Genomic DNA, 25,000 nt, shown 5'->3' with positions numbered 1-25,000 from the left:
ATATATATTTATAGGTTTATATACATATATATCCATTTATATATTATGTATATATGCATTAAAATATAAATATATAAATGTATATATACACATTTATATATATATATGTATACATTTATATATGTATACATTTATATCTATATATATATATGTATACATTTATATATATACATTTATATATACATTTATATATATATGCATTTATATAGTTATATACTTTTATGTCTTTATATATACACATTTATATATTTATATATACATGTATATATATACATTAGTATATTTATATATACATTCATATATTTATATATACATTCATATATTTACATATATACATATATACATATATATTCATACATATATACATATATATACATATATACATATATATCTAAATTTATATATATACATATATATATACCTACATATATATACACATATATATATACATGTATATGCATGTATATAAATATATATACATATATATACATATATACATATATATATACACATATATACATATATATACATATATATATATTAATAGATCGTGATACCAATTTAAAATATAATATAAGAAGAGTGAACTTAGTAAGTGTAACAAATCTAACAATACAATGTAGTACAACATTGCAATGAGAGCCAGAAATAAACCGAAGAATTATAAAGGTTACATTTATAAGGATAAAAGGATGTAAACACCGAGAGTACTATTAGAAGTGAAACAGATAATCATTAAGCGGGTAATATTTATAAGCGAAACAGACGCAAGAAATAGGTTTGGTTTAATCCACCGTTTAGCGTGCAATTCGAAAATGATATACCTAGGGAGTTACAGAATAATTGACAAAAACTTCCCACCTTATAATAGATTAAGCAAAATAATTTAACAGGAACTCGGTAAAACTATATTTCTCTACCTCAGCCATCTTAGCTAACACAATAATAAGGTTTTATAACAGGAAAATAAGCCGAATATCTAATAATAACCAGTCAGTATTGGATGAACGTGTCTTAGAGAGAAATTGTTACTGCAGAATACCTTGCAACTTTCCGTTGGATGGTAAATACGTTACCTCAGACATAGTGTACACATGTTAAATGAAGATAAATAATATTAAGAAGCTATATACTGGGGCCATGGGTGCGCGTTTAAGGAAAGCTACAGAAGCCATATCCTATGCTTCAAAAATGAAACGGATATGGAAACTAATAGAGAAAGTGTAAATAATAGAAGGGGGTGGCACAAGCATTATAATTAGAAATAAAAGAGGAATACAACTGCATTAGATGGTTGGGTCAGGGTACTTCATAGATATAAAAAAGATTTGAATTGAAATGGTCAATAGTATAGTAGGGTGAGTAAGTATATTGTAAGCCTTCTAAATAGTCAATTCTAAAAAAGAAATATTAAATAAAAAGTTGGATGCTATACAGGGATGTCTTCACTGGAATAAATGTTTACTATCTTTTCTTAAATGTAGCTGAGATTAAAAAGCATTCTGGGGAAAATTAAAGGTTTAATTAATTAATGGCCGAAGTGTATATAGTGTTAAATAGCTAAGAATTATGTAAATTAATTGTAATTATTGATTCAAGTCTAGCAAGCAAATCTGGATCCCAACATTCTACATTATAAACCTATTTTAGAAATAAGAAAACATTGATTACTAGATAAAAAAAAAATTAGATTTATAATAAGGATTTCCAAGGATTAGCAATCCTTTCTCGAATCTGGTAACACTTCATTATTATCGATAGGAAAGTGGTTGATACCGTTTACAGAAAAATAAAATAGTTTAACAAATAGTTAGACAAATACAATTAGTAATTAAGGAATGGGAATTAATTGATACTGTTTGGGGGCCAGTAGAGCTGGAAAAATAATAGCTATTTATAACCGTTTTAATCCAAAAAACCAAGAATAACTCCCACTTTAATGGAAATAAACCTTACATGGAGCTAAAGATTAGTTTTACTCTTAGAATACTTAATTATGGGACGTGTATTACTAACGGATAATATTTTAGAACTATCGAATAAGTATTTTAGAACGTAATTTGTGAAGCATTATTTTGTATTGCAGCCACGCATAACCTCAGCAAATTATGGATTGTTGGCCAACGTAGAATAATATATGGTATCATGGTTTAGATATGCTTTTAAAATGTATATTTTGAATAAATTAGAAGAGTTCGAATTTGAACCCGTTGAATTAATAAATGAATAATAAATTACTATCAGGAATTTACGAAATTAGACACACCGAACGAACCTGGTTATTTCCCCTTTATACTTAAGAATACTTATTAGTATTTTGGTACCTTATAACTTCAAGTAATTTGTAAAAATTCCGGACTTACAGAATTATATCCCCTATATATTTAAACTATCCGATAACCATAAACCTTAACAGGAGAAAAATGGAAGAGGAAGGAAAGAAAAAAAGAATATATATATATATATATATATATATATATATATATACATATATATATATGTATATATATAATATAAATATAAAATTAAAAAGAATAAGAATAATAAATAGATCGAGATCTTTAATTTTAAATGACGAATGAAAATACACTACATATACTGTAATGTTTAAATTTATTTCCTTATTGAATATGTTTAAAGTTATGCCTGTTCTAAATCGCATAGATAATCATGCAGATAATTTTGTAAATAAACCGAGCAAATTTTCGATACGAAACTTACGTGGTTTTGTAACGATTTGAATTACTTAATTAGTCCGATTTATAAATACCTAGCGGGGGGTACCCGGCCTTGCCCGCGTGTTTTTAGATGTGTGTCGTCGGGCGGGGGTGAAAGATGTTAATGAAAACCTAAGAATAAGCGAAGTAACAGAAAAACGAACGTTAAAAAATCTGAAAAATAACCCCGCCCCCAAAAACGTGAAAAATGGCTTCAATAACCGTGCTTCAATATTAAAATGTAAAATATCGAAAAAACAAAAGACATCGCACACCACGAGTCGAACCCAAAACGTTTAGATAATGAGGCAACACTCTCAGCAACTGAGCTAAGATGACGTCGAGGAATTTGTTTCGCTATTTAAAATATTTAAAGGAAATCAGGTTTCGACGTCGTATGCCGCATGCATAGAAGCGAATTCGTAACGAGACGACTGTTTTTGCTGAACCCCCCCCTGTAGACAAGTGATGATTTCAGCGTGAAAAATAAACGTTTTTGAGCAATTATTGGATATTTGACGGGACAAGGATTCTGTATTCATAGGAGACCAAATTTATAAGTTTTTATCAGACATACACACATACATACATACATACATACAAACACACACACATACATTTTGAATTTTTATTTATTGATGAAATATAAAATTTAAAAATAGAAAAATACGAAATTAAGAATGAAAATTAAAATTATTTAAAAAATATGAGATTAATTAAAAAAAAAATATAGAAATCTTATTTAACATATCGAAAAATCGTATTAATTAAGTGTTGGTTTTTGTTTAAACAGTATATATATATATATATATATATATATATATATATATTATATATATATATATTTATGTATATATAGATTAATATATATATATATATTTATATATATATTAATATTTATATATATATATATTTATTAATATATTTATATATATATATTTATATATATATTTATATATATATTTATATATATATATTTAGTTATATATATATATATACATATATATATATATATTTCCATATATAAAATTGCAATTCAATGAATTTCAAAACACTCGCATTGAAATGAAATGAAGTGGTTGAATTTCATATAAAAGAACTTTTATTATTCTAAGCAAGACAAAGATTGTTTTGGAAAATTAATCTCCTTAACCTATAGGGTTTCGATGTCTACCATCTCATCATATATTTACAGATATATATATTTTATATATATATATATATTTATATATATATATATCTATATATATATTTATATATATCCTTAAATATATATTTATATATAAATTTTTATATATCTTTATATATATATATATATATGTATATATTCATATATATATTTATATATGTATATTTGTTTCTCGTTTTTATTTATGTTGAGGCTTTTAGTTAGCCAGTAAGCTTTCTAGTATCCACCGCGCCCCTTCCTAAAATCCAATGGGCATGTATTTTATCGAACAAAATATCTGTTTTAGAACTAGGCTAGTGGTTTAAGTCAGACGTTTTCCTCCTTTTTTATATATAAATATACATATGTGTACACACATGCACACATATATAATATACATATATACATACATATATATATATATATATATACATATATGTGTGATCGTTTAAGTATATTCATGTTTATTTAATTTATTTATTTATTAATTTATTTTTTTACACAGTGATCACCACTTATCAAGGCCCGGAAGCAACTCAGGGATAAGGATTATTGCAAGTACATTACGTTAGTGTGGAGATTTGAATAAGTGTCTACTTAAGGGGCTGTTCATTAGGAATTTGTTAACGTTGGACTTGAAGACATCCAAGTTGTAGTCCGGTGGGAAGTAGGCAGACGGAACAGAGTTCCACATGCGTGCAGTTCTAAGAAAGAAGCTTTGTTCATGGAATCCTCGTTTTGATTTAGGCACAGATATAATGTGGGGGAAATTTTTCACAGTGGATTCAGCTATACGGGTGTTTTCGTGAAAGATTGGCGAGGGGGGACCAGAGATTGGAGTTCAGACGAGCACCTGCCATAGAATAAAGATAAAACAAGGAAAGGCTCGCAACGTCTCTTCTGTGGGAGAGAGGTTGCAGATTTTCTATTGTTTTTGTTGGTTTTAAAGCTATTTTGTATCGCTATCCTAGAGTAAGTTTTATCTTGTGAACACAGTTGTTTGCTATTTCTCTTCTACAGTTTAATAGATCTTGGGGTTCTTTAAATTACAGCATAGCAAATTTTTCATGAAGGCATACTTTTCATGGGTCATCTAAATGTCTACACGTGGTAGCTTGTCTCATTAGTTTCCATTTGACTACCGGCGAATGTCCGCTAAAAGCCTCAACATATATAAAAACGAGAAACAACCACAGAATTCGCGCATAAGCCTGACGAATCCTCGAGTGGATAAAACGCCGAATATTCAGTGTAGCTTAATCGCCATATATATTTTATAAATTACTAAATTACTATATATATATATATATATATATATATATATATATTATATACTTCTATAAATTCGTTGTTTCCTTGTGTGTATTAATATTCATATTAAAACCCTCTTCTATTTATTGAAAATGAAAATACATTTTTATGTGGGTTGTTTTATTGCATTCACTAGCAAAAGAACTAGCCAATGTTTATATTCTTTTAAACTTTCGTTTTAATTGATTCCCTCTTCGTTTTATCGGTTGTTTTAATAACAATTACGCGTAATTATATTCTTGCAGATATTCTACATTATTTATACTTGCATAATATTTGCGTAAAAAGTTTACAGTAAACACAAAATTGTTTCCGTATATATTTATGTATCCCTATATATATTTATTTAGTATATCTATATATATATGGATGTTAACGTGTCTGTGTATATGTGTGTATTTGTATCTCTGCGTATGTATGTCTGTGTGTGTACATTTCCTATACAATAAGTATGTCTGTCTCAAGTCTAAAGACTCGAAATTTGATATAAACGGTTCTGAGATGTGGGTAAAACTTTGTGATCCGTTTTCTGCCAGAAATCTGGCTGTTACGTTGTGAAATTTCAATGATGTTACTTTTCAGATCTCTACCAAAGTCCTCTGCCATTTTAAGGTCTAAACACGTGAGTTTTTGGATATAGGTTCCATGAAAATGGATCTAACTTAATAACACGATTTGAGCAAAAAATAATAAATGTTAATGAGCCTAACAGGGGTAAAATTAAAAAAAAAACCTCTGCGGTCTCTACCACATTACTCAGACAATTTCTGGTCTAAGCATTTGAAATTTTACATAAAGGGTAGTTAGGGATAGGGGAAACTTATTAATCGATTGGTCGAAAATTCTTAGTTACCAATATATAAATGTATGTATGTATGTATGTTTGCATGTTTGCCCAAAGCGGTCGACAGATGCAACGGATTTTTACAAGTTCAGTATCGTTTTGAAGTCTGATCTTTCACACTACAAATGTCGAAAAATTGGTAAAACATTAATGTTTAACCTTCGACTGGGAACTTTTCTATAGGTGAAACGTCTTTTTTCCTCGATATTTTTGAAAGTCATCCTCTTCTTTCAATTGCCTTTCCTTAATTTAAACCTGTCACTTCCGGTTTGGCAGTGGTCGTAACAGAAAGACGTCAGGGTTTTCCCCGTTTTTTTCCTTCTTCGCGGTACGGATTCGAGCCTGCCTTTTTACTACTACTTTATGTTTTGCTCAACATATATATCGAAAGTTTTTAGTTAGCAATATATAAATGTATATTTGCATGTCTGCCTATAACTTTCGACAGATGGGACGGATTTTATTAAGATACGCATTGTTTTGAAGTTGAATATTTCAGACGACAAATATCGAAAGATTGGCTTAAAACATAATATTCAACTTCAACTAGGCACTTTTCTATAAAGGGGTCGCTTTTTCGGCGATATTTTTGAAAGCCATCCCTTTTTTTATGGCACAACCTTAATGTAAACATACGTAACTTCCTGTTTGTCAGTGGTCGTAATAGCAAAAACGTCAGTTTTTTCCCCTTTCTTTCCTCCTTCGAGGTACGGGTTCCAGTCTGCCTTCCGACTAAATTTTTTCTTTTCTATTTTTTTTTTTTTTTGCTCAACAGACACATGCAAACCCCCTGGCAACGTCGGGCTGAAATTCTACCACATCTATACAATAGAACTTGTTGTGTCTGTGTGTCCATGTACATTTCCCTTGGCAATAACTTTGTCAATTTTAAGTCAACAAACTCGAAATTGTATATACAGTGTGCTGTGATTTTGTAAACTCTTTGTAATCCGCTTTAGGCTTGAAATTTGGCTGTTAAGGGGTAAAACTTCAACGATTTTACCTTTTAAAATTCTACCAAACTCCTTCAACAATATTGTGTCTAAATACTTGAAATTGTTGATATGGCTTCCTTGAACATGGTTCTTAGTTAATTACCTGATTTGATCGCAAAACAATAAAGGTTAAAGGGGCCATAATACGGGTAATTTTTTTTAAAAAAATTGACCTCTGCGTTTTCTACCAAATGACTCAGACAAATCCTGGTGTAAACATTTGAAATTTTACATATAGGGTATTCAGACACAGGCAAATCTTCTAAATCGAATTCGTTTAAGAAGTTAGCTGCCTAAGAGTCGAAGATCAAAAGATTTGACCTTTGCGATCTCTAGAGGACTATTAAGCCAATTTTGTGTCTAATGATTTTAAATTTAACATAAAATGTATTCAGACATGAAGCAAGCTTTTTAATTAGTTTTTGGACGATAATTTGTCTGGCAAAATGTCAAGTAAACAGAGTTTTGCTATTTAGACTCAATAAGACTTCTCGGCCAACTTTGGGTGTAAATACTTGAAATTTTAAATATATGTTACTTCCACGCAATGGTAGTAAAGTAAAACTATAGAAAGGCATTACGATACACGTTCACATTTTTTTTAATATATACCTATGCTCATGAAGTTATAAACAGTAAATAAAGCCCGAGCAAAGCTGAGTCGAACTATATATATTTATGTATACATACTTATATATATATATATATATATATATATATATATATATATATATATATATATATATATAGTAATTTCTAAAATATATATGGTGATTAAGCTACACTGAATATTCTGCGTTTCATTCACTATAGGATTTTTCAGGCTTATGCGGGAATTCTGTGGTTGCTTCTTGTTTTTATATATGTTGAAGATTTCTACTTAGCCAATCAGCTTTCTAGTATCCACAGCGCCCCTTCCTATCAGCCAATAGGGATGCATTTTATCGAACAAAGGATCTGTTTTAGAACTAGGTTAGTGGCTTAAGGTATATCTTTTCCTTCCTTTATATATATATATATATATATATATATATATATATACCTATGTGTACACACATACATGCACACACACACACACACACATATATATATATATATATATATATATATATATATATATATATATATATATGAGTGCATTTGGTTAAGTTGAAGAGTAACTTGTCTGCAGTGAACATACCATACATGAGTCTTGAAGATGAGGTGAATGACCGAACAGGATGGAGATCAAGGTGTTCTGAAGGTCTCCAGAGGTTTCAATCTGAAAGCTTAAGGTAACTGAAAGAAAACAGAGTAAGAGCAAAACGACTACCAGCCGAACCAATATCTGCAGCATTAAATCAACATTCATGTTCTATCTTGGCCTTGTCTGCAAGTCCTTTGCTGGACTAAAAATTCATCAGAGGCAAAAGGATAAACGAGTTTTAGAAATATGGGTTGTCTGAACCTCATACGTCGAAATCGACGGGAGAGTCCATCATATATATATATATATATATATATATATATATATATATATATATATATATATATGCATATATGTGTGATCATTTATGTATATTCATGTTTATTAATTTATTTATTTGTTTGTTTTTCATTGTTATTGTTAGTTTAAAAGATATTTTGTATCGCTATCCTAGAGTAAGTTTTATTTTGTGAACACAGTTATTTGCTATATATCGTCTACATTTTAATAGATTTTGAGGTTTTTAAAGTACAGGATAGCAAATTTTTCATGGAGGCATAATTTTCATGGGTCGTCTAAATGTCTGCACGTTGTAGCTTTTCTCATTATTTTCCATTCGACTACCGGCGAATGTCCGCTTTCTTTGAGTTGCCAGTATTTATTCGCTAGTGTTGTTTTTATACGGTGTTAAATAAAAATACAAAAACAATACGGTGTTAAATAAAAAAAATAAATAAAATAAAAAAATGTATAAAAGCAACAGATACGGGAAGAAAATTCAAAAGAATCCAAAACACAATGGCTCGAATAATGTTTTGAAACTGGCTGTAAGATCTCTACAAGCCATATAGCTAATTCATGCTGCACCGAACCGACCATCAACAAATTGGGCTAAGGGGGTTGTCTAACTTATGAATTTTCGGTAATTCGTACATGCGCGGTCTTTGTGATCCCACTGGTCTAATTCTGCGGTATACCTGGTTTGAAATAAACTTACGCTTCTTGAGGTGAAGAAAATATTTTTGGAGCCCTTACAATAAACTGTTGCAGACCTGCTCTTTGCAAACAGATGGACCACATATGTTCATTGGACGTTTTTAAACAGGCGCCACCAGGTTAATTTCTACGCAGTGTTCCCCCCCCTCATAGAAATTACTTCATGCCAACATTACTTCATTCCGACATTTACTTCTGAAGACAGTCGGCGAAAAGTACTTCAAGTTTCTTCACCGTTCCCCATTTTCTTTTCTCTTTCTCCCCATTTTAGTCGATCTTCTTCCTTTTCAATTTATTTTTCTTACTTTTTGTCGATCTTCATTTTTTTACTTATAGTCGATCATTTTTTATAAGGTTTAAAAAAAAATGCCCCACTTCGCTTTTAAACTATTACAATTCTGTTGTACTTCGAATTTACTAACATTTATATATGTATATATATATATATGTATATAGATATATATTTATATACATATTTTTATATATGTATATGTACATATATATATATACATATGTATATATATATATATAAATATATATATATATATATATGAGCCTCAATATTTAGAATCGGCATGTATGTATGCTTTTTTTTAAATAGAGATGTGTTTCCTATGTGCAAAAATATAGAAAAAGGCAAGACAACGTTCTATTTTATATTGCATATGTTTTATTTTCACTTGTACTCTTTTGATATCTTCCGATGGTTTCAAATAGGATTACCAGTATTTTCTCTTTTGTCCGGGTTTGTTTAGACATTTACTGAAACGGTGGTGTCTCGTGAATGACACTATCGTCAAAATATATTAATAAAGTGAAAAATAAAATAAAAAAAAACATTGAGAAAAAATAATAATTTCATACATGGCAAAGTTCATTCGAGGCCAGGCAGTAACTTTAACATCCACCTTCACAAAGCATATATATATATATATATATATATATATATATATATATATATATATATATATATGATAATATAGATTTATTTTAATAATAATCATTATATAACATTAATTAAATACTAATTTTATGAATTTGTACTAGATGATCGATTTCGTTTTTTAATTAAGCTTAACTCTATTATCCATAGCATATTTGCGTATATATATATATATATATATATATATATATATATATATATAGAGAGAGAGAGAGAGAGAGAGAGAGAGAGAGAGAGGATTCATATAATTTAATGAAATATGTATAACAACACTAACTGTTCATCCTACGTACTACGCAAATATGCCATGGATTAATAGAATTAAGACTGATAGCAAAATGAATAAATCATCTAAAATGAATAAATAATCTAATAAGAAATCAGAAAATGAATAATTAATTAATTAATGCTCGTTTCTCTAAATAATACACACATCCCTTTGCCCTCATGAAATCGCCCGCATATCTATGACTGGGTGTATAAGGAAGGCCGTTTTAATAGAAAAGTAAGCTTTTAAGATTAATGTCAAAGTGGAAAAAGGAGAGAGAGCGAGAGAAATGAGAAGATAGAAAGTAAAGAAAAGGGGCTGACAACGTGAAAACGAAAATTGAGGTAAACAAAGAATAAACATATTAGTATATGCACAGAATGGCTTTATTAATATAAAGAGGGATACAGCAGAAAACAAAAAAAAACGGACGATGATTATTAAAACTCTCACTTGCAAAACATTAATCGAAAATGCAAATACAAGACTAATAGTCATTTTTTCTTCATCGCTGACCAAAACAAAGCAGCATCGTAAGTTGCGAATGTATTAATTCATATTTGAATGGTAGAAATTGGATAGGAAGCATTGAATAAAACTGGCAATTAAGAGAATCTTTAAAGTCGAGCGTCAATCTTTTTAGATCCTCCAATTAATGGTTAGGTTTGCTTGTGAGTATGATAAATACGGTATGACTGTAGTGACTGTTATATGGATGATTATAAGAAGCAGAACAAACCTAATAACAGGGCTTAAAAAAGGCTATATATAAAGACAATAATGTTGACGTAAATAAAGACAAACAATTGACAATAATGACGCATAATAATTAATATCACTAGATTTAATCTATGCTGCTAACAAATGAAGTAGAACTCTTAAAAGTAAAAAAATCGGAAAAATGCTACTTAAATATAACCCCCCCACACACACATATATATATATATATATATATATATATATATATATATATATATATATATATATATTTAAATCATATATATATATATATACATACATATATAGAGACTTTCGTATATATATATATATATATATATATATATATATGATACTTTGATATGCATATACACATATGCTATTTTGCTATGCATATTTAATACACACACATACACACACAAATGTGTGTACACAATATATGATACGTATTTATTTTCCATTTACCAGTATATTTATCGGGAATCTAAAATTTTTAAAAGGCCAGACGATAATTTGCGAATGTTATTTTAAAATAAGATTCGAAGTATTGAATATTTTTTTTTGGGGGGGGAATAAACAATGTTTAAAGGAGAGGTTTCATTCAGAAGAGTTACTATAAATATCATCGAAAATTATCTAGTATTTTAGAGGAATTGAACTAGTTGTCAATCTATACCGCTTAAACAACCATAAATCCTAATCAACCTGTGTCGCATGCATGGTCTGTGCAGGAGAATAACACTATTAACTCTCTTAGTGCTTATTATGCTTATTCTAAATTATATCGCAGATAGACATAATCGTTCAGCAATGAAAGTCTTAATTATCTAAAATTTTCAAACTAAATAATGAAAGGAACTTTATCCCGAATTGATCCATGATAATCGTTGTTTTATCATGGGAACCATTAATCCAGATTTTATCATATTATTGCATCGGCCAAATATTTCATATTGGTATCGAATTCGGGTTTGCGTCAACAAAAGCTCCATCAGAACGGCATCCCTATATCATTTGATAGCTGAGAAACCTGATATTCCAGAATTGATAAGTCTTTACCCGATAAACCAAGGACAGAAAGTGGACAGGTGGAATGAAGCTGATCAACACGTCGTTATTCAAACAATTGTTTAAAGCTGTTGATTTCATAGGGAATTGATGATTAGAAAAGCGATTAGTACAGTTTCCACCGCGGCTTGGCGTTTGACCACGTTGTAATGAGAACATGGCTCCACGAGTCAAATTACAGGCGCAAAGGGGACATTTCGATTCGCACCAGCAGCAGTAGATAACAAATACAGAAGATCTCTATTTTTTTTTAATCTGTATTCGTAAACATTTGTTAATACATTTATTTTAATATTTTCCAGTTATGATTGTGTCATTCAATTCTTCACTAGTTAAGCGAGATTATTAACTTAAATATTCTACGCTCGAAAAAAATCCCACATCTAAATATCTATCATTAGGCATTACATAATTTATTTTGCGAATTTCATCTATAATGGAGTTGAGAAATTTTAGCTAACATAATCCTATTTTATCATTTGATAAACTGTTTTGTTCTAGTAAATCTTTACTTTTGCCCTTATTCCACCAAGAATTATATCCCCTATGGAAGGTTATAGCCATTTTTAAATAGACCAGATTAAACGAATCAAAGTAATGGTATATCTGTTATTTCGTTTTAGATAAATATTTTAGATTATAAAATTGCAATATATCATTGTATAGATCATTAATGTGTGTATTATTCATCATATTTGATATTTAAATGCACTTCGCACATTTTGGTCTATGCAATATAGTAAATGCAGTATATTATGAGTTTATTTTCTCTATCGAAAATAAGTGAACCCGGAAAATGTATATCAATTGTACTTATGAAATAAAACCCGATTAATGATAGACAATTCCGAGTCAGTGCAGACGCTTAATGTTTTGTAAATAAAGTTACTCAACAAAAACTGATTTTTTCGTCTAACTAGAGCAAGGCAATATTTTAAAGCACCAATGACTAATACAAATTTCAGAATAGATCTATTAATTTTCATTTTATCCGTACATCTGCCAATTAGATTAAATTTGTGTTTGGTTGTATTTTTATTTAGCCCTAATATAAACTTAATTTTAACCTACCCTTGTTTTGCAATTGAAGGTTTTAGTGTGTTCTACTGTTAAACTCTTATTGAAACATTCAAGTCATGTATGGTCAACTAATTCGATCATATACGTCAGCACGCTGTTTATTCGAATTTTCTGTCTTTCGATTTCAGAGTACTCGAGAACCACTTAGTTTGTATTGTAATCCTCTTCACACTAATTAATTACAAGTAGCATTATGGCAACAAACGGAGGGCTTAAGCTTTTAACTATAATATATAAGAATAGAAAACGTTAAAATGAAAAGACAAGTACATATAATTTGATTCAAAGTAAAGAATTTTCTATAAAAGCTTACATCTGTATATCGGTCAAAATCTCTCTTCCCTAGAAATTATATCCGGCATTGATATATTATTGCGCAATATTATTGTTGGCACTGTACAATGCATTAGATTTGCCTGTAACTAATTTGCGTTCATACGTATATACATATATTTCCGAGAATTTCTTTAATCTTTGAGATATATTATCGTTGTACTATTAGTATGTAAAAAGAGTGTAATATTTTAATTGTTAAGTTACGATTGAAAAGTGTAAAGCATAATATGACGAATGCACACAACCCATATACTATGTAGAAATTCATTATGCTTCGCTAGTGTCCGTACAAAACCTCATACAGAAAACTCGAAGTGCCAGGAGATAGGATTTTTGTTGTATTCTGAATGACCTAAATAATTTAAAATACGCGAAAAATATGCACATATATTATAATACACAGAAATTTCTCAATGTGTCTCTCTTTCTCTATATATACTACATATATATATATATATATATATATATATATATACATATATATATATATGTGTGTGTGTGCGTGGGTGTGTGTGTGTGTGTGGGTGCCTGTAATGTGGGTTTTCTAAGAACTTTGTAATATATCAGATTGAAAAGAAAGATCTTGTGGTTTCTTACTTTTAAATTCAGATGAACATATCTAATAACTTTAAATATCTAAATTTTAAATTATTGATTAAAATACAGACGATCAAACTCAACACACCTTTTCCAACGCAAGCCAAGTGAATTTATGTCAGTAACATAAAAAAATGCATTCTTGTAGCGATTAACCACTGAAAGGGTTTTTTATATAGTTTAGGTTTTTGAAGCATTTCTGACGTAGAAAGTTGTCGAGATGCTCGAAAATGTAGTAGTATGTAGGTGAGGTGTGTGAAGAGTATAGCGAATGCCACTTCTGCAAGGTCAGTTTAGCAACACGTAGTCGGGGATGGGCGTGAAAAAGAATTCAGTGTTTTCTGTTTACTAAAGCTAGGTGTTGTCGTCGAAGTTCTTGATGCGTTTCACCCATTCGTTGAAAGTACTTCTCCGTAGTAATGGCTTTGCCTGCATTAAAAAAATGTAAATGATAACTCTAATTGAAATACAACCAAACAATCAACATAATCTTCTTCGGGAAGTGTCGTGGAGTTCCATCTCCCTCTAACAACGGAGCTGAGGAATACCGGTTGTGTTAAAGAACCCACTTGTCATTGCTAGTCAATAGCTGGCCGAGTAACGGGTCGTTCTTCTTGAATGAAAGAAGGGAAGAAGACACTTCATAGCGTTTCTTTTGCTTGTGGTTCAATTCTCGAACAGTCGGCCGTGGATTATTTTCGTCTAAGGCACTTAATTGAGCGTTATTAACGTCCGATTGCCGACCCTTGCACTCATCAACTTCAGGGCGTTCGTGGACACAACGAAATTTTTAAACCACCAGCTTTTCGCCCAATCTTGATTTAAATGGAAAGATTTTGTAAATTTGCGTTTTTTTCATCTTATATTCACTTTTCTGAAACGAAAACATAATTGTTTTAAAACGATTGTTAGTAAAACTATTAAATATATTAAGTAAAGGTATTATAATGAAAAATTCAAAAATTCATTTTCAATCAAAATTTTATATTTCACGAGTACTTACTCTTCTATATATATACATATATCTATATATATATATAAACCTAAATAACCTTGTAACGAGTGATGTAACCCACTTTCCGGTTGGCGACATCCGGTTGTGAATGCACGCATATACATTGATCCATAACAACGTAAACAAATAATCACAAATCGCTTCTTTTGCAGATTTTGACCTACGCACTGAAATATTAAATTGAAATATTAACGTTATTATTTCGAAATAATTATTTTACATGGGAAGAGTTGGTGTGATTTGCAACTATTCTTTATTACAACTATATTGTCGCTATTTTCTGACAACTAAACAACTTTATCCCGTTGAAAAACATAAGAACAATTGTAGTAAAGCCAAGACTACTACTACTACTACTACTACTACTCTCTATTCCCTTCCTTCCTTCTTTTTTTGTTTACATTTCTAGATCCAAAATAGTTGTGTGAGAACTGTGAATTTTTTGACACATTTACTAATCTGTTTCAATATTAGTTTTATTTAATTTTATTTATTTAGGTTTTATTGTTTTGCTTCAGGTTTTATTAATTATTTTTATTTTTAGATTTTAAGTTTCTATAACTTGGCTGAAGGATTCCAATATCGGTGTTTCATTCTTATATTTCTCATCGGAAGGTTCATGTGCGTTTTTGCTGCTAAATGACTTTCCTCGCTGTTCGATGTATAGGAAAATCATGTTTAATTAATGATTTTGGAGCGATTATTCGGCAAAATAGGAAACTTTACACTAAAAGGGAGGATGTGTTTTTCATGTTTAAGTGATCCGTCCGTGATTTTTCAGTTTAATATACTTTCATACAAATGTTTGTGTTATGTAAAAAAAAAATTTTTTTTTACGTCACAAGGACCACGCTCATACATGAATTCATAGCTAATGTTAAATAACGGGTATTTTAGTATATATATATATATATATATATATATATATATATATATATATATCTGTATGCATTCATATATAACATCGAGGCACAAATATTTATTGTAACTGAAAACCTCTACGTTTTAACAACCTCATACAGCACCCGCCATTTTGTTGAATAGCCGTATCTTAATGCAATGCTTAATTTTAATTTTCTCAATAATTTGAAATTGGTAAAGACAATGCAAAGTAAATTGGACGTTTGTTACGGCATCAATTATATATGCGCCCTTGTGCAAGCAGATTATTAAAACTTGTTATGAAAACATTATACATTAATATTTGTTTCCATCTATCGTATTAGCAGTGTCATATTTATTCATGAATGTCTGTTTTAATGTCTCAGCACATATCTTATTTGACTATAGTTACATATTTATAAACTCAAGCGATAACGAGATTGTATATATTGAATACGGTTAATTATCATTAAATATTCAGAAAAAAGTGTCTTGTTTTGTGAATTATTCTTTCGAAACGGCAAGAGGTCAACTAGATACAAATTAATGAATTTATCAGTGCAGTTCGTTCCGACAATCACATTCATTAGGCTATAATAAATTGTAATTGAAAGATAACACATTTACGGGTGTCTTTATTTTGATTTTTACATAGGAGTACCCATGTTTCAATATATTATCAGACGTAAGGCAATTTTTCAACCAAACCATTGCATTATTCATAATATTTTAATTTCCGAAGTGTCATATTCATATTTTAAACTATTATTGGTAATATTATTTACTTTAGGTTCTATCATTAAAATTAAAGTTCTCTTTCCAAAACGATCTGATGAGTTGAACTTTTCTATTAATCTGAAGTTGTTTTTTTTTTATCTTTGAGTATTGCCAGAAAATTTGCCGATCATTTTTCTATGTTTATTTCTTAATACAACGTCAAATTTTAGAATTATCTGCGTGGTGTATTTACTTTGTACAAACTATTAAATTATATTATTTAACTAGTTGGAGTAACTCAGAAAATTGAAAGGGATACTGCGAAAAACGATGAATGCTTTTCTGATGAATGCAGATTATTTTATTTGAAAGTAGCATGTTATTTTGCAAAACTATAATTATATATTATTGCAAAACTATATAGATCAATATGAGCTGAGTGTTTTTGATTCTGTATTTTAGTAGAGCTATTTGTAAGAATGTGCACTTTTCTCAATATTTTCTATTTTCAAAAGTTGATAAATCTTTTTTTTAAATCAGTTCTATATTTATATTCAAATAAAAGCGGAAAATATAGAATAATATCAGCACTGCTTCCTGGTATATAAAACAAATACAAGAAATTAAATTGCGTTTTAAGAGACTAATTCCTAATATTTAAATATTGGGCACTTTTTACCTGCCTATGTATCATTTTCTTTCGCGTATCAGTTTCGTTTACTCACATAACGCTGGACGCAATTTGCTTTGTGAACTGAACAAATTGATTAAAATATAAAATATGGGAATAAAATTTATTTATTTTCGTCTAAGATTCATGTATTTCGTCGGGTCGTGTTTTTCTGAATATGAACTGTCTGACACAACGTAGTCCATTGCGTCTATTTTTTGTTTGAGACATGTATGCATCAATATAAACCAAAAATCTTAAGAGGCTCTTAAATGCAAAATAATACATTATGTAATGTGCGCGTGCGTTGGGGCCGATATGTTGTTTTTTTGTTGTTGTTGTTTTTTTCATATCCGTTAAAATTTATTTCCCACCGATATTTAAATCTAACAGAATTTGAAATCTTCCGACAGTTTAAGTGTAATATAATTAGTTTTGTGAATATAAACGACTAAGATAAAGTTTATACCAACACATCCGGAATTTAACGTGTGTTAAATGCTGCTTAAGTCTAGAAAAAATCTCATACCTTACACATAGAAAGATAAAATAGGCGAAATACATTTTTTCAACGAAAAAATATTCTTACTGAAAGAAATTTACCTTCGCTGAAAATATTTTCTCAATCTAGAAAGATAACTTCCTTTTTTATTTGTTCTGTATTAGCTATTTATAGAATGATTAACTGAACGCTACCAACATAATACAGTCCGAACGATCGATAACACCGTCAACTATGCGTGATATTTAAGGTTACCTCAAATTATTATTAAGAACATTCATAATATATATATATATATATATATATATATATATATATATATATATATATCAAAATCACGTTGACATACCGATTCTCGCCAGATCGAAAATAAGCAACGCTGAGCCTGGCCAGTACAAGATGGATGAGCATTTGAGAAGGCTAGACGCTGTATGTCCTTCCTGGAAGGATGGGCGCGACACCAGCACCTTCACCCCGTAAAAAGAACTCAGTCGCTACAAAAGCATCTACAAAGTTGTAGGTGGCCTATGCCCCTTAGGCACTCAAGACAATGGGATGGATATATATATATATATATATATATATATATATATATATATATATATATATATATATATATATATAAACAAACTTGAATTCGTTGGCAACACAATATCTCCATCAGTAGTTATTCATAACTAGCAGGTTCGTTCTCTGGGGCATATAAGTCACTAAATAAGATTCGAATGCGGATATATTTAGGAAAATAAAAGGTGTATTTAAAAGATACAATGTATATAGAAAACGAGAAAGTAGTACTTAATACAAATATCACGTATTATAAGGAACCCTCTTGAATGATACGTTTCCGTATGTTTCTACCGTTAATAAAGCCCATATAGAGTGTATTTGCGAGTCCCCACAACATTTATTCCTTAGCATTGCTGCATTGCAAAAAATCAATCAATATATTTCCGCTTCGGAGCGATGATTAGTCGATAAGTGAATGTTGTCTTTCGGGCGAAATTTCGCTGCTCCAATGTTGGATATTATAGGTTGACATCGGACGTCTATAAAATAGAAGCGATCAACAGTATTTTATATCTGTGTGGCACGTGTTATCTTTGCGACGTACTTTTTAATTAATTTTAATGGCGTTTATCTGTATATCTCGGACCTTTTATGATATATATCTTAACGCTAATTTTTTTCTGACTATACAAAATTCTAAAATTTACGCACTACCTTGTTTTGAAAGTTCTTCAACAACCGATGACAGATTCATTGCGAATATATTTGCATTGGACGGAATACCAACAGAATGTCTTGATCCGGCATAATACAACATACTTGTAAAAATTGTTGTAGGGATTCGACTTATGCCATATGCCATTTATAGCGCTACTTTTAGAGTGTCTACCACCTCTTGGCTTGCCCGTTTAAAGTAAGTTTATGCTTAGAACTAGTGACATGTTTATATTATAAACACTACTATAACACTGCTTGACATCTGAGTTTGTTTTTTTCACGAACTATGTAGTCTACTGCACCGAAACAGGCAATGTAAAAAAATATAAGTACCCCTATAGTATGTTTCATATACTTTAGTACATACATTAACTATCAGCTACGATTTTGAATATTTGATTGCGAGGGGGATCTGCAGAGTTAATATAGATTCTTAACATTCTATCAGGTTTGGGATAGAACGCAATAATTTTGAGAGACAATACTTGCCGTGATATCTTTCCCCATGTTGTCCGTACATGAAGTTCTCATTAAGACTTTTGTTTGTGTTTTATATGTCCCATGTGAAATCCCGGATAATTCTTTCATGGACGTTCTTCATGAATTACTACCCTTTTCTGATATCACAGGGTGTCATCGTATAATTATTTTTTTTCTGAGGCATATATGTCCATCGTTATTATCTCCTTGATAATGCCACATGTGAATCATACGTAACCAATTCGGTTTGGATATTTTAGGGATCTCACCCGTAGCTCTCTTAAGGTCTTCAATACTATTATTTTAATATTGCAGTTGATGCGAAGTGCAGCTATTATAGTATTATCGCAAGGCTGTTTTCTCCTAAGATATAAGACATTAATTTTAGTTTAAATGTTTTCTCCTATGACATAAGACATTAATTTTAGTTTTCTCCTAAGACTTAAGACATTAATTACAAATAATTAGTTTTCTCCCAAGACATAAGACATTAATTTAAGTTTAAATTGTCATTTTCGCCGATTCGAAAATCGTAAATAATATCTTGGGTTTTGTTTGCAGTTTAAGTGTTTGCCATGTATAAACGTATACACATTAAATGTAGCGAAAATGCTTCTATTTGAATTCATGAATATAATCGTCCTACAGTGTTCATGATCTGTTTCTCAAGTCATTGGGAATTATATGCAATATACATACTCTAATACAAACTGTCGTTATTTTCTACCATTACATCCAAATTTTGATCGCAGTTTTTCAGGAAGTATCTGATGTCTATATGTATAAATCTTCTAATGTTGCCTGGCAATCCATTGACAAGCCCACTAAAATGTATTTCTTTAATAATTAGTATAGCGGGGTGTGTTTGTCCGGCACATTTTTCATGAACAGCGAATAGCAATTTTCTAATGCCAGGAATTCTTGAACGGCTTGAACATTATCGCGAGACGGCATGTTTTAATTGCTCTGGTCGGTTTGGAATCATGACATCTTTAATGGTTATCAATAACATGGCCAAAATATCTAACCTCATTAATGTGTGTAGATATTTCGGTCGTGGTATTTATAATTTCCGATCTATTAAATCTTTATACGTGAATTATTGAAAAAAGGAATTCTGTACATGTTCCCGGTGTTTTCGATACTTTACTGGTTATTATAATGTTCTCCAAATAAGCCGTTGGTAATCATGCTGCCCTGATTTGTAAGATAGTTTTCGATGCAAATTTGATCCTGAATTCAAACCGTTCGAATTTATATAAAACTTTGTTTTGATTTATTCGCGGAAATCGTGAAATATCCTTTGCTACTTGTATTTTTAATATATACGAATATAGTTTTGAAGAAGTATTTGTAGCTACAAGACAAAATATATAACAGACGAGAGACATAATATTACAAATATCGCTCGCTACAAGATACACTTTTGTACATAACCCTATATTTTTACTGTTAGTAGAGTTCATATATTGTGTATGGGTTAGCCCCAGAACAATATAATTGATAGACATATATGGTCATATGTATTTATTTATATAAAGTATATGTCGAATTATTAATAAGAATGAAAGGTGCCCAAATGAATTATATATCACAAGTATTTAATTGAATATGCAAACCTATTTCAGAGTTTGATGAACATGGGATTAATATTTCATTTAATTTTTACTTGTAACTCGCTATGTTCACATAATGTCCTTTGGACCGTGGAAACTAGGCTAGCTAAACTTGTGACATGTGTCTATTTTGGTAGTGCAGAAAAAAGAGATTAGTTCTGTTAACCTATAAATAGCAATGCTGTCAATCATTGACATTTCTTCTAATCCCATTTCTTTCATATTTTTCTATTTTAATCGATGCAATTATAAACAGACATGATGGATAAACAAAGTTAATCAATCAGAATATTTTATTCGACGAAAGTATTACTTGCAAATCACTATTTAGATATTTCTCCATAGACGATATAAAAGTATGAATGTTAGTAGCACATAAGAAGACGACTACACTACTTATGCAAGTATAGTGAACAAGCATTGCGACGATTTTAATCTGAAGGAATTATCAGTATATAATTTTAAATGCTTAATATTTGTGCAAAGGGTTCGTCTTAAAGACAGAGGCTGAAATCAGATGGTGAGTTTTATATAAACTCGAAAACAAACCGAATTTAAAACTACAAAACTTACCTGAAGACTGTGAAACGTTTATTACGTTGAAACAAGACCGTCGTGACATAGACGAAATTGGAGTGCCGCATATAAAAAAGAAAAATCCGACTTCAAAAAATAACCATGCTGGACCATGCTGGAGGTGTCAAAATAGACATTGGTACCATCGCATTGTAAAAAAAAAAATCTGTCAGAAAGACATCAATTAAACTTACGAAAATAGAACCTGAGGAACAAAATATCCGGAAAATGTACAAAAATAATGTAAAGTTACAGCTTGATAGTGGGTCTGAGATTTCCATTATTAATGTACAGACATGAGAGAGGCTTAGGAGACGCACTATGATTAAATCACATAAAACGGCGAGAAGCGTTAGTGGCGAAAAAATAACTTTGAAGGAGAATTATTGACGAATATTTTTCCAGAACAGGACCGAAAAAGCAAGAATTGTTGTCATGCAAAAATTAACCGCTTTGGAACTGATCTCTTCAATTATTTTAGACTAGGATCTGCCGTTAAGATCATTTTGCCTAAAGTTTAAAGGTTCGAAGGTGGAGTCAGAAAAACTCCAGACGAGTTAAAAGAGAATTTTCTAGACGTATTTTCATGCGGTTTGGAAAGGTGTACAAAAGCGGTTGCAAAATTTGACGTAAAAGTAAATGAACAACCAGCGTTCAGAAAGATAAGAAATGTTCCATACGCCCCTATTGAACAGACAAACGATGAATTAGAAGGACTCAAAAACATGCGGGTAATCGGAAAATTGATCAGAGTGAGTGGATTGCACCAACGTTTTACATAAAAAAAGAGTAAGGAGATTCGGGTTTGCGCCGACTTCGGGACACGCTTAAACAGGTCATTAAAAGATCATCATTATCCTTTTCCGAGTCCTGAAGAGATATTTGCGAAACTGAGTGGAGGGAATATTTTTCGAAAATCGACGTCAGTGACGCGTACTTACAAGTTCCAGTCGATGAGGAGTGTTCAAAGCTGCTATGTGTTAATACCCATAAAATGTTGTACAAGTTAACAGACTTCCTTTTTGGGTCAACCCCGCCCCTGAGATTTTTCAGTAAATTATGGACATTATGTTTAATTGGTTGGATTTCGCAGTAGGATATCTGGACGATGTATTAATGAAAAGCGCTAGCAAAGCACAACACAAAGCTCATGTAAACAAAGTATTCAAAAGGATCCAGGATTATGGATTTAAAATAAAACAGGAAAAATGTACATTTTTCATGGAGAAAATAAAATACTTGGGACAAATCATCGATAAACATGGAAGAAGTTCGGATCCAGATAGATCGAGTGCAATAAAGACTATGCCTGCTCCAGAAAATATTGCGTCTTTATAAAGTTTCTTAGGTTTGGCAAATTACTACAATGTATGTGTGCCAAATATGCATAAACTGAGGTCGCCTTTAAATGAGCTGTTAAGGAAAGCCCAAAAATATGTCTGGTCGCAGGAGTGCCAGGAAGCATTTCAGGAAATTAAAGAAACTTTAACATCTGACTTGTTTTTGGCACATTATAATCCCAAGTTGGAAATTATAGCAGCAAGCGATTTATATATATATATATATATATATATATATATATATATATATATATATATATATATATATATATATATAAATAATTTAAGTTAGACTAATTATCTCCCTTACACCCTTCAAATAAATAAAGTAAAGAAACATGACAATTATCTCCGCTTAAAATATGTAATACTAATATTCTCTATATATAAACCGTAGCGTCTTTAAATAAAAAATACGCTAACGGAAACAATTTATTGCACGAGCGCCCCCTTTTAAAATTCATCATTCAATATGATAAAAAGCTATAGCAAATATATAAATGACTATTTTAACCACACTTCCTGATTTCAAAAAACGAAAAATTAAAAGGTAAATATCTCCATATATTTTTAAAGCAAATTTATTATGTAAATTCAAAAATATATATTTTTCTCTACTTATTTCTATCTCTAACCCATATTAATTTTCTTATAAATTTTAAATCCAGACCTTTTATTTCAATGTTTCATATTCGTTCTGCCTTACTTTTAATGCTAGGTTTATTTATGGTGTCTTTTATATTCAATAAAAACCCTTCAAAATTGGCTGATGAGGAGACCTTGCTTATCAAAAAACTATATATAATTATTGTACATAACTTGATGTATACCACAATAAATCATTGTTTTCCGAAACGATCGTACATATAATTGATTTTGTTGTTGTTCCTTCTTATGAAACGGATTTTTAATTTAATTAAAATTTGATTTTAAAATTGTTAATTATCAATCACATTACTTAATATTGAATTAGCTCTAGGACATTTAACTATCGAGCTTATTATATATCTAAATTACAACGAGCACTGTCTATTTCCTGTATTTTAATTAAACTAGTAATTTCACTGTTAATTAAAAATACACTCAGCTCTTTAGACTATTGTTCTAATCTCCTTTAAATTATATATATATATATATATATATATATATATATATATATATATATTATATGTGCATATTATATTTATCATATGTATATATTATGCATGGTAGCACGCATTTTACACGATATGGATGATGGAAAAGTAAAAATCATAGAACATTCATTCCGATCCCTTTTTCTAGCCGAAAAGAACTACTCACAAATTGAAAAAAAGTCGCTAAGCAGTATATTTGAGGAAAGGAAATGTCATCGTTTCCTGCACGGTAGATAATTTCTGTTACAAACAGATCACACACCATTATTAACGATTTTCAGATCGAAAAAGGGACTACCACAATATTAGGCGAATAGACTATAAAGTTGGTGTTCATACTTTTGAATTACAATTTTAAAATGGAGTATGTACCATCTAAAAAAATTCGTCATACAGACGGGTTTTCGAGATTAATAACTGAGCAGACAGGACCATTGGAGGATATGGTAATATAAGCCATTCAAGCGGAAGTTGAAGTACAAAATACGTTATGTGACACAATAAGAGAACTTCAAGTAACGCTTGATGAGATTAAGAGTAAGGCAGAGGGGGGAATTAATTATACGCACAAAAGAAAGGATCAACAATAAAGAACTGGATGAAGAAATTCGGG

The sequence above is a fragment of the Euprymna scolopes genome, chromosome 20, assembly GCF_053919585.1.
Source record: "Euprymna scolopes isolate OS-2025 chromosome 20, ASM5391958v1, whole genome shotgun sequence".
Classification (NCBI taxonomy): domain Eukaryota; kingdom Metazoa; phylum Mollusca; class Cephalopoda; order Sepiida; family Sepiolidae; genus Euprymna; species Euprymna scolopes.
This window is presented reverse-complemented; position numbering follows the sequence as displayed.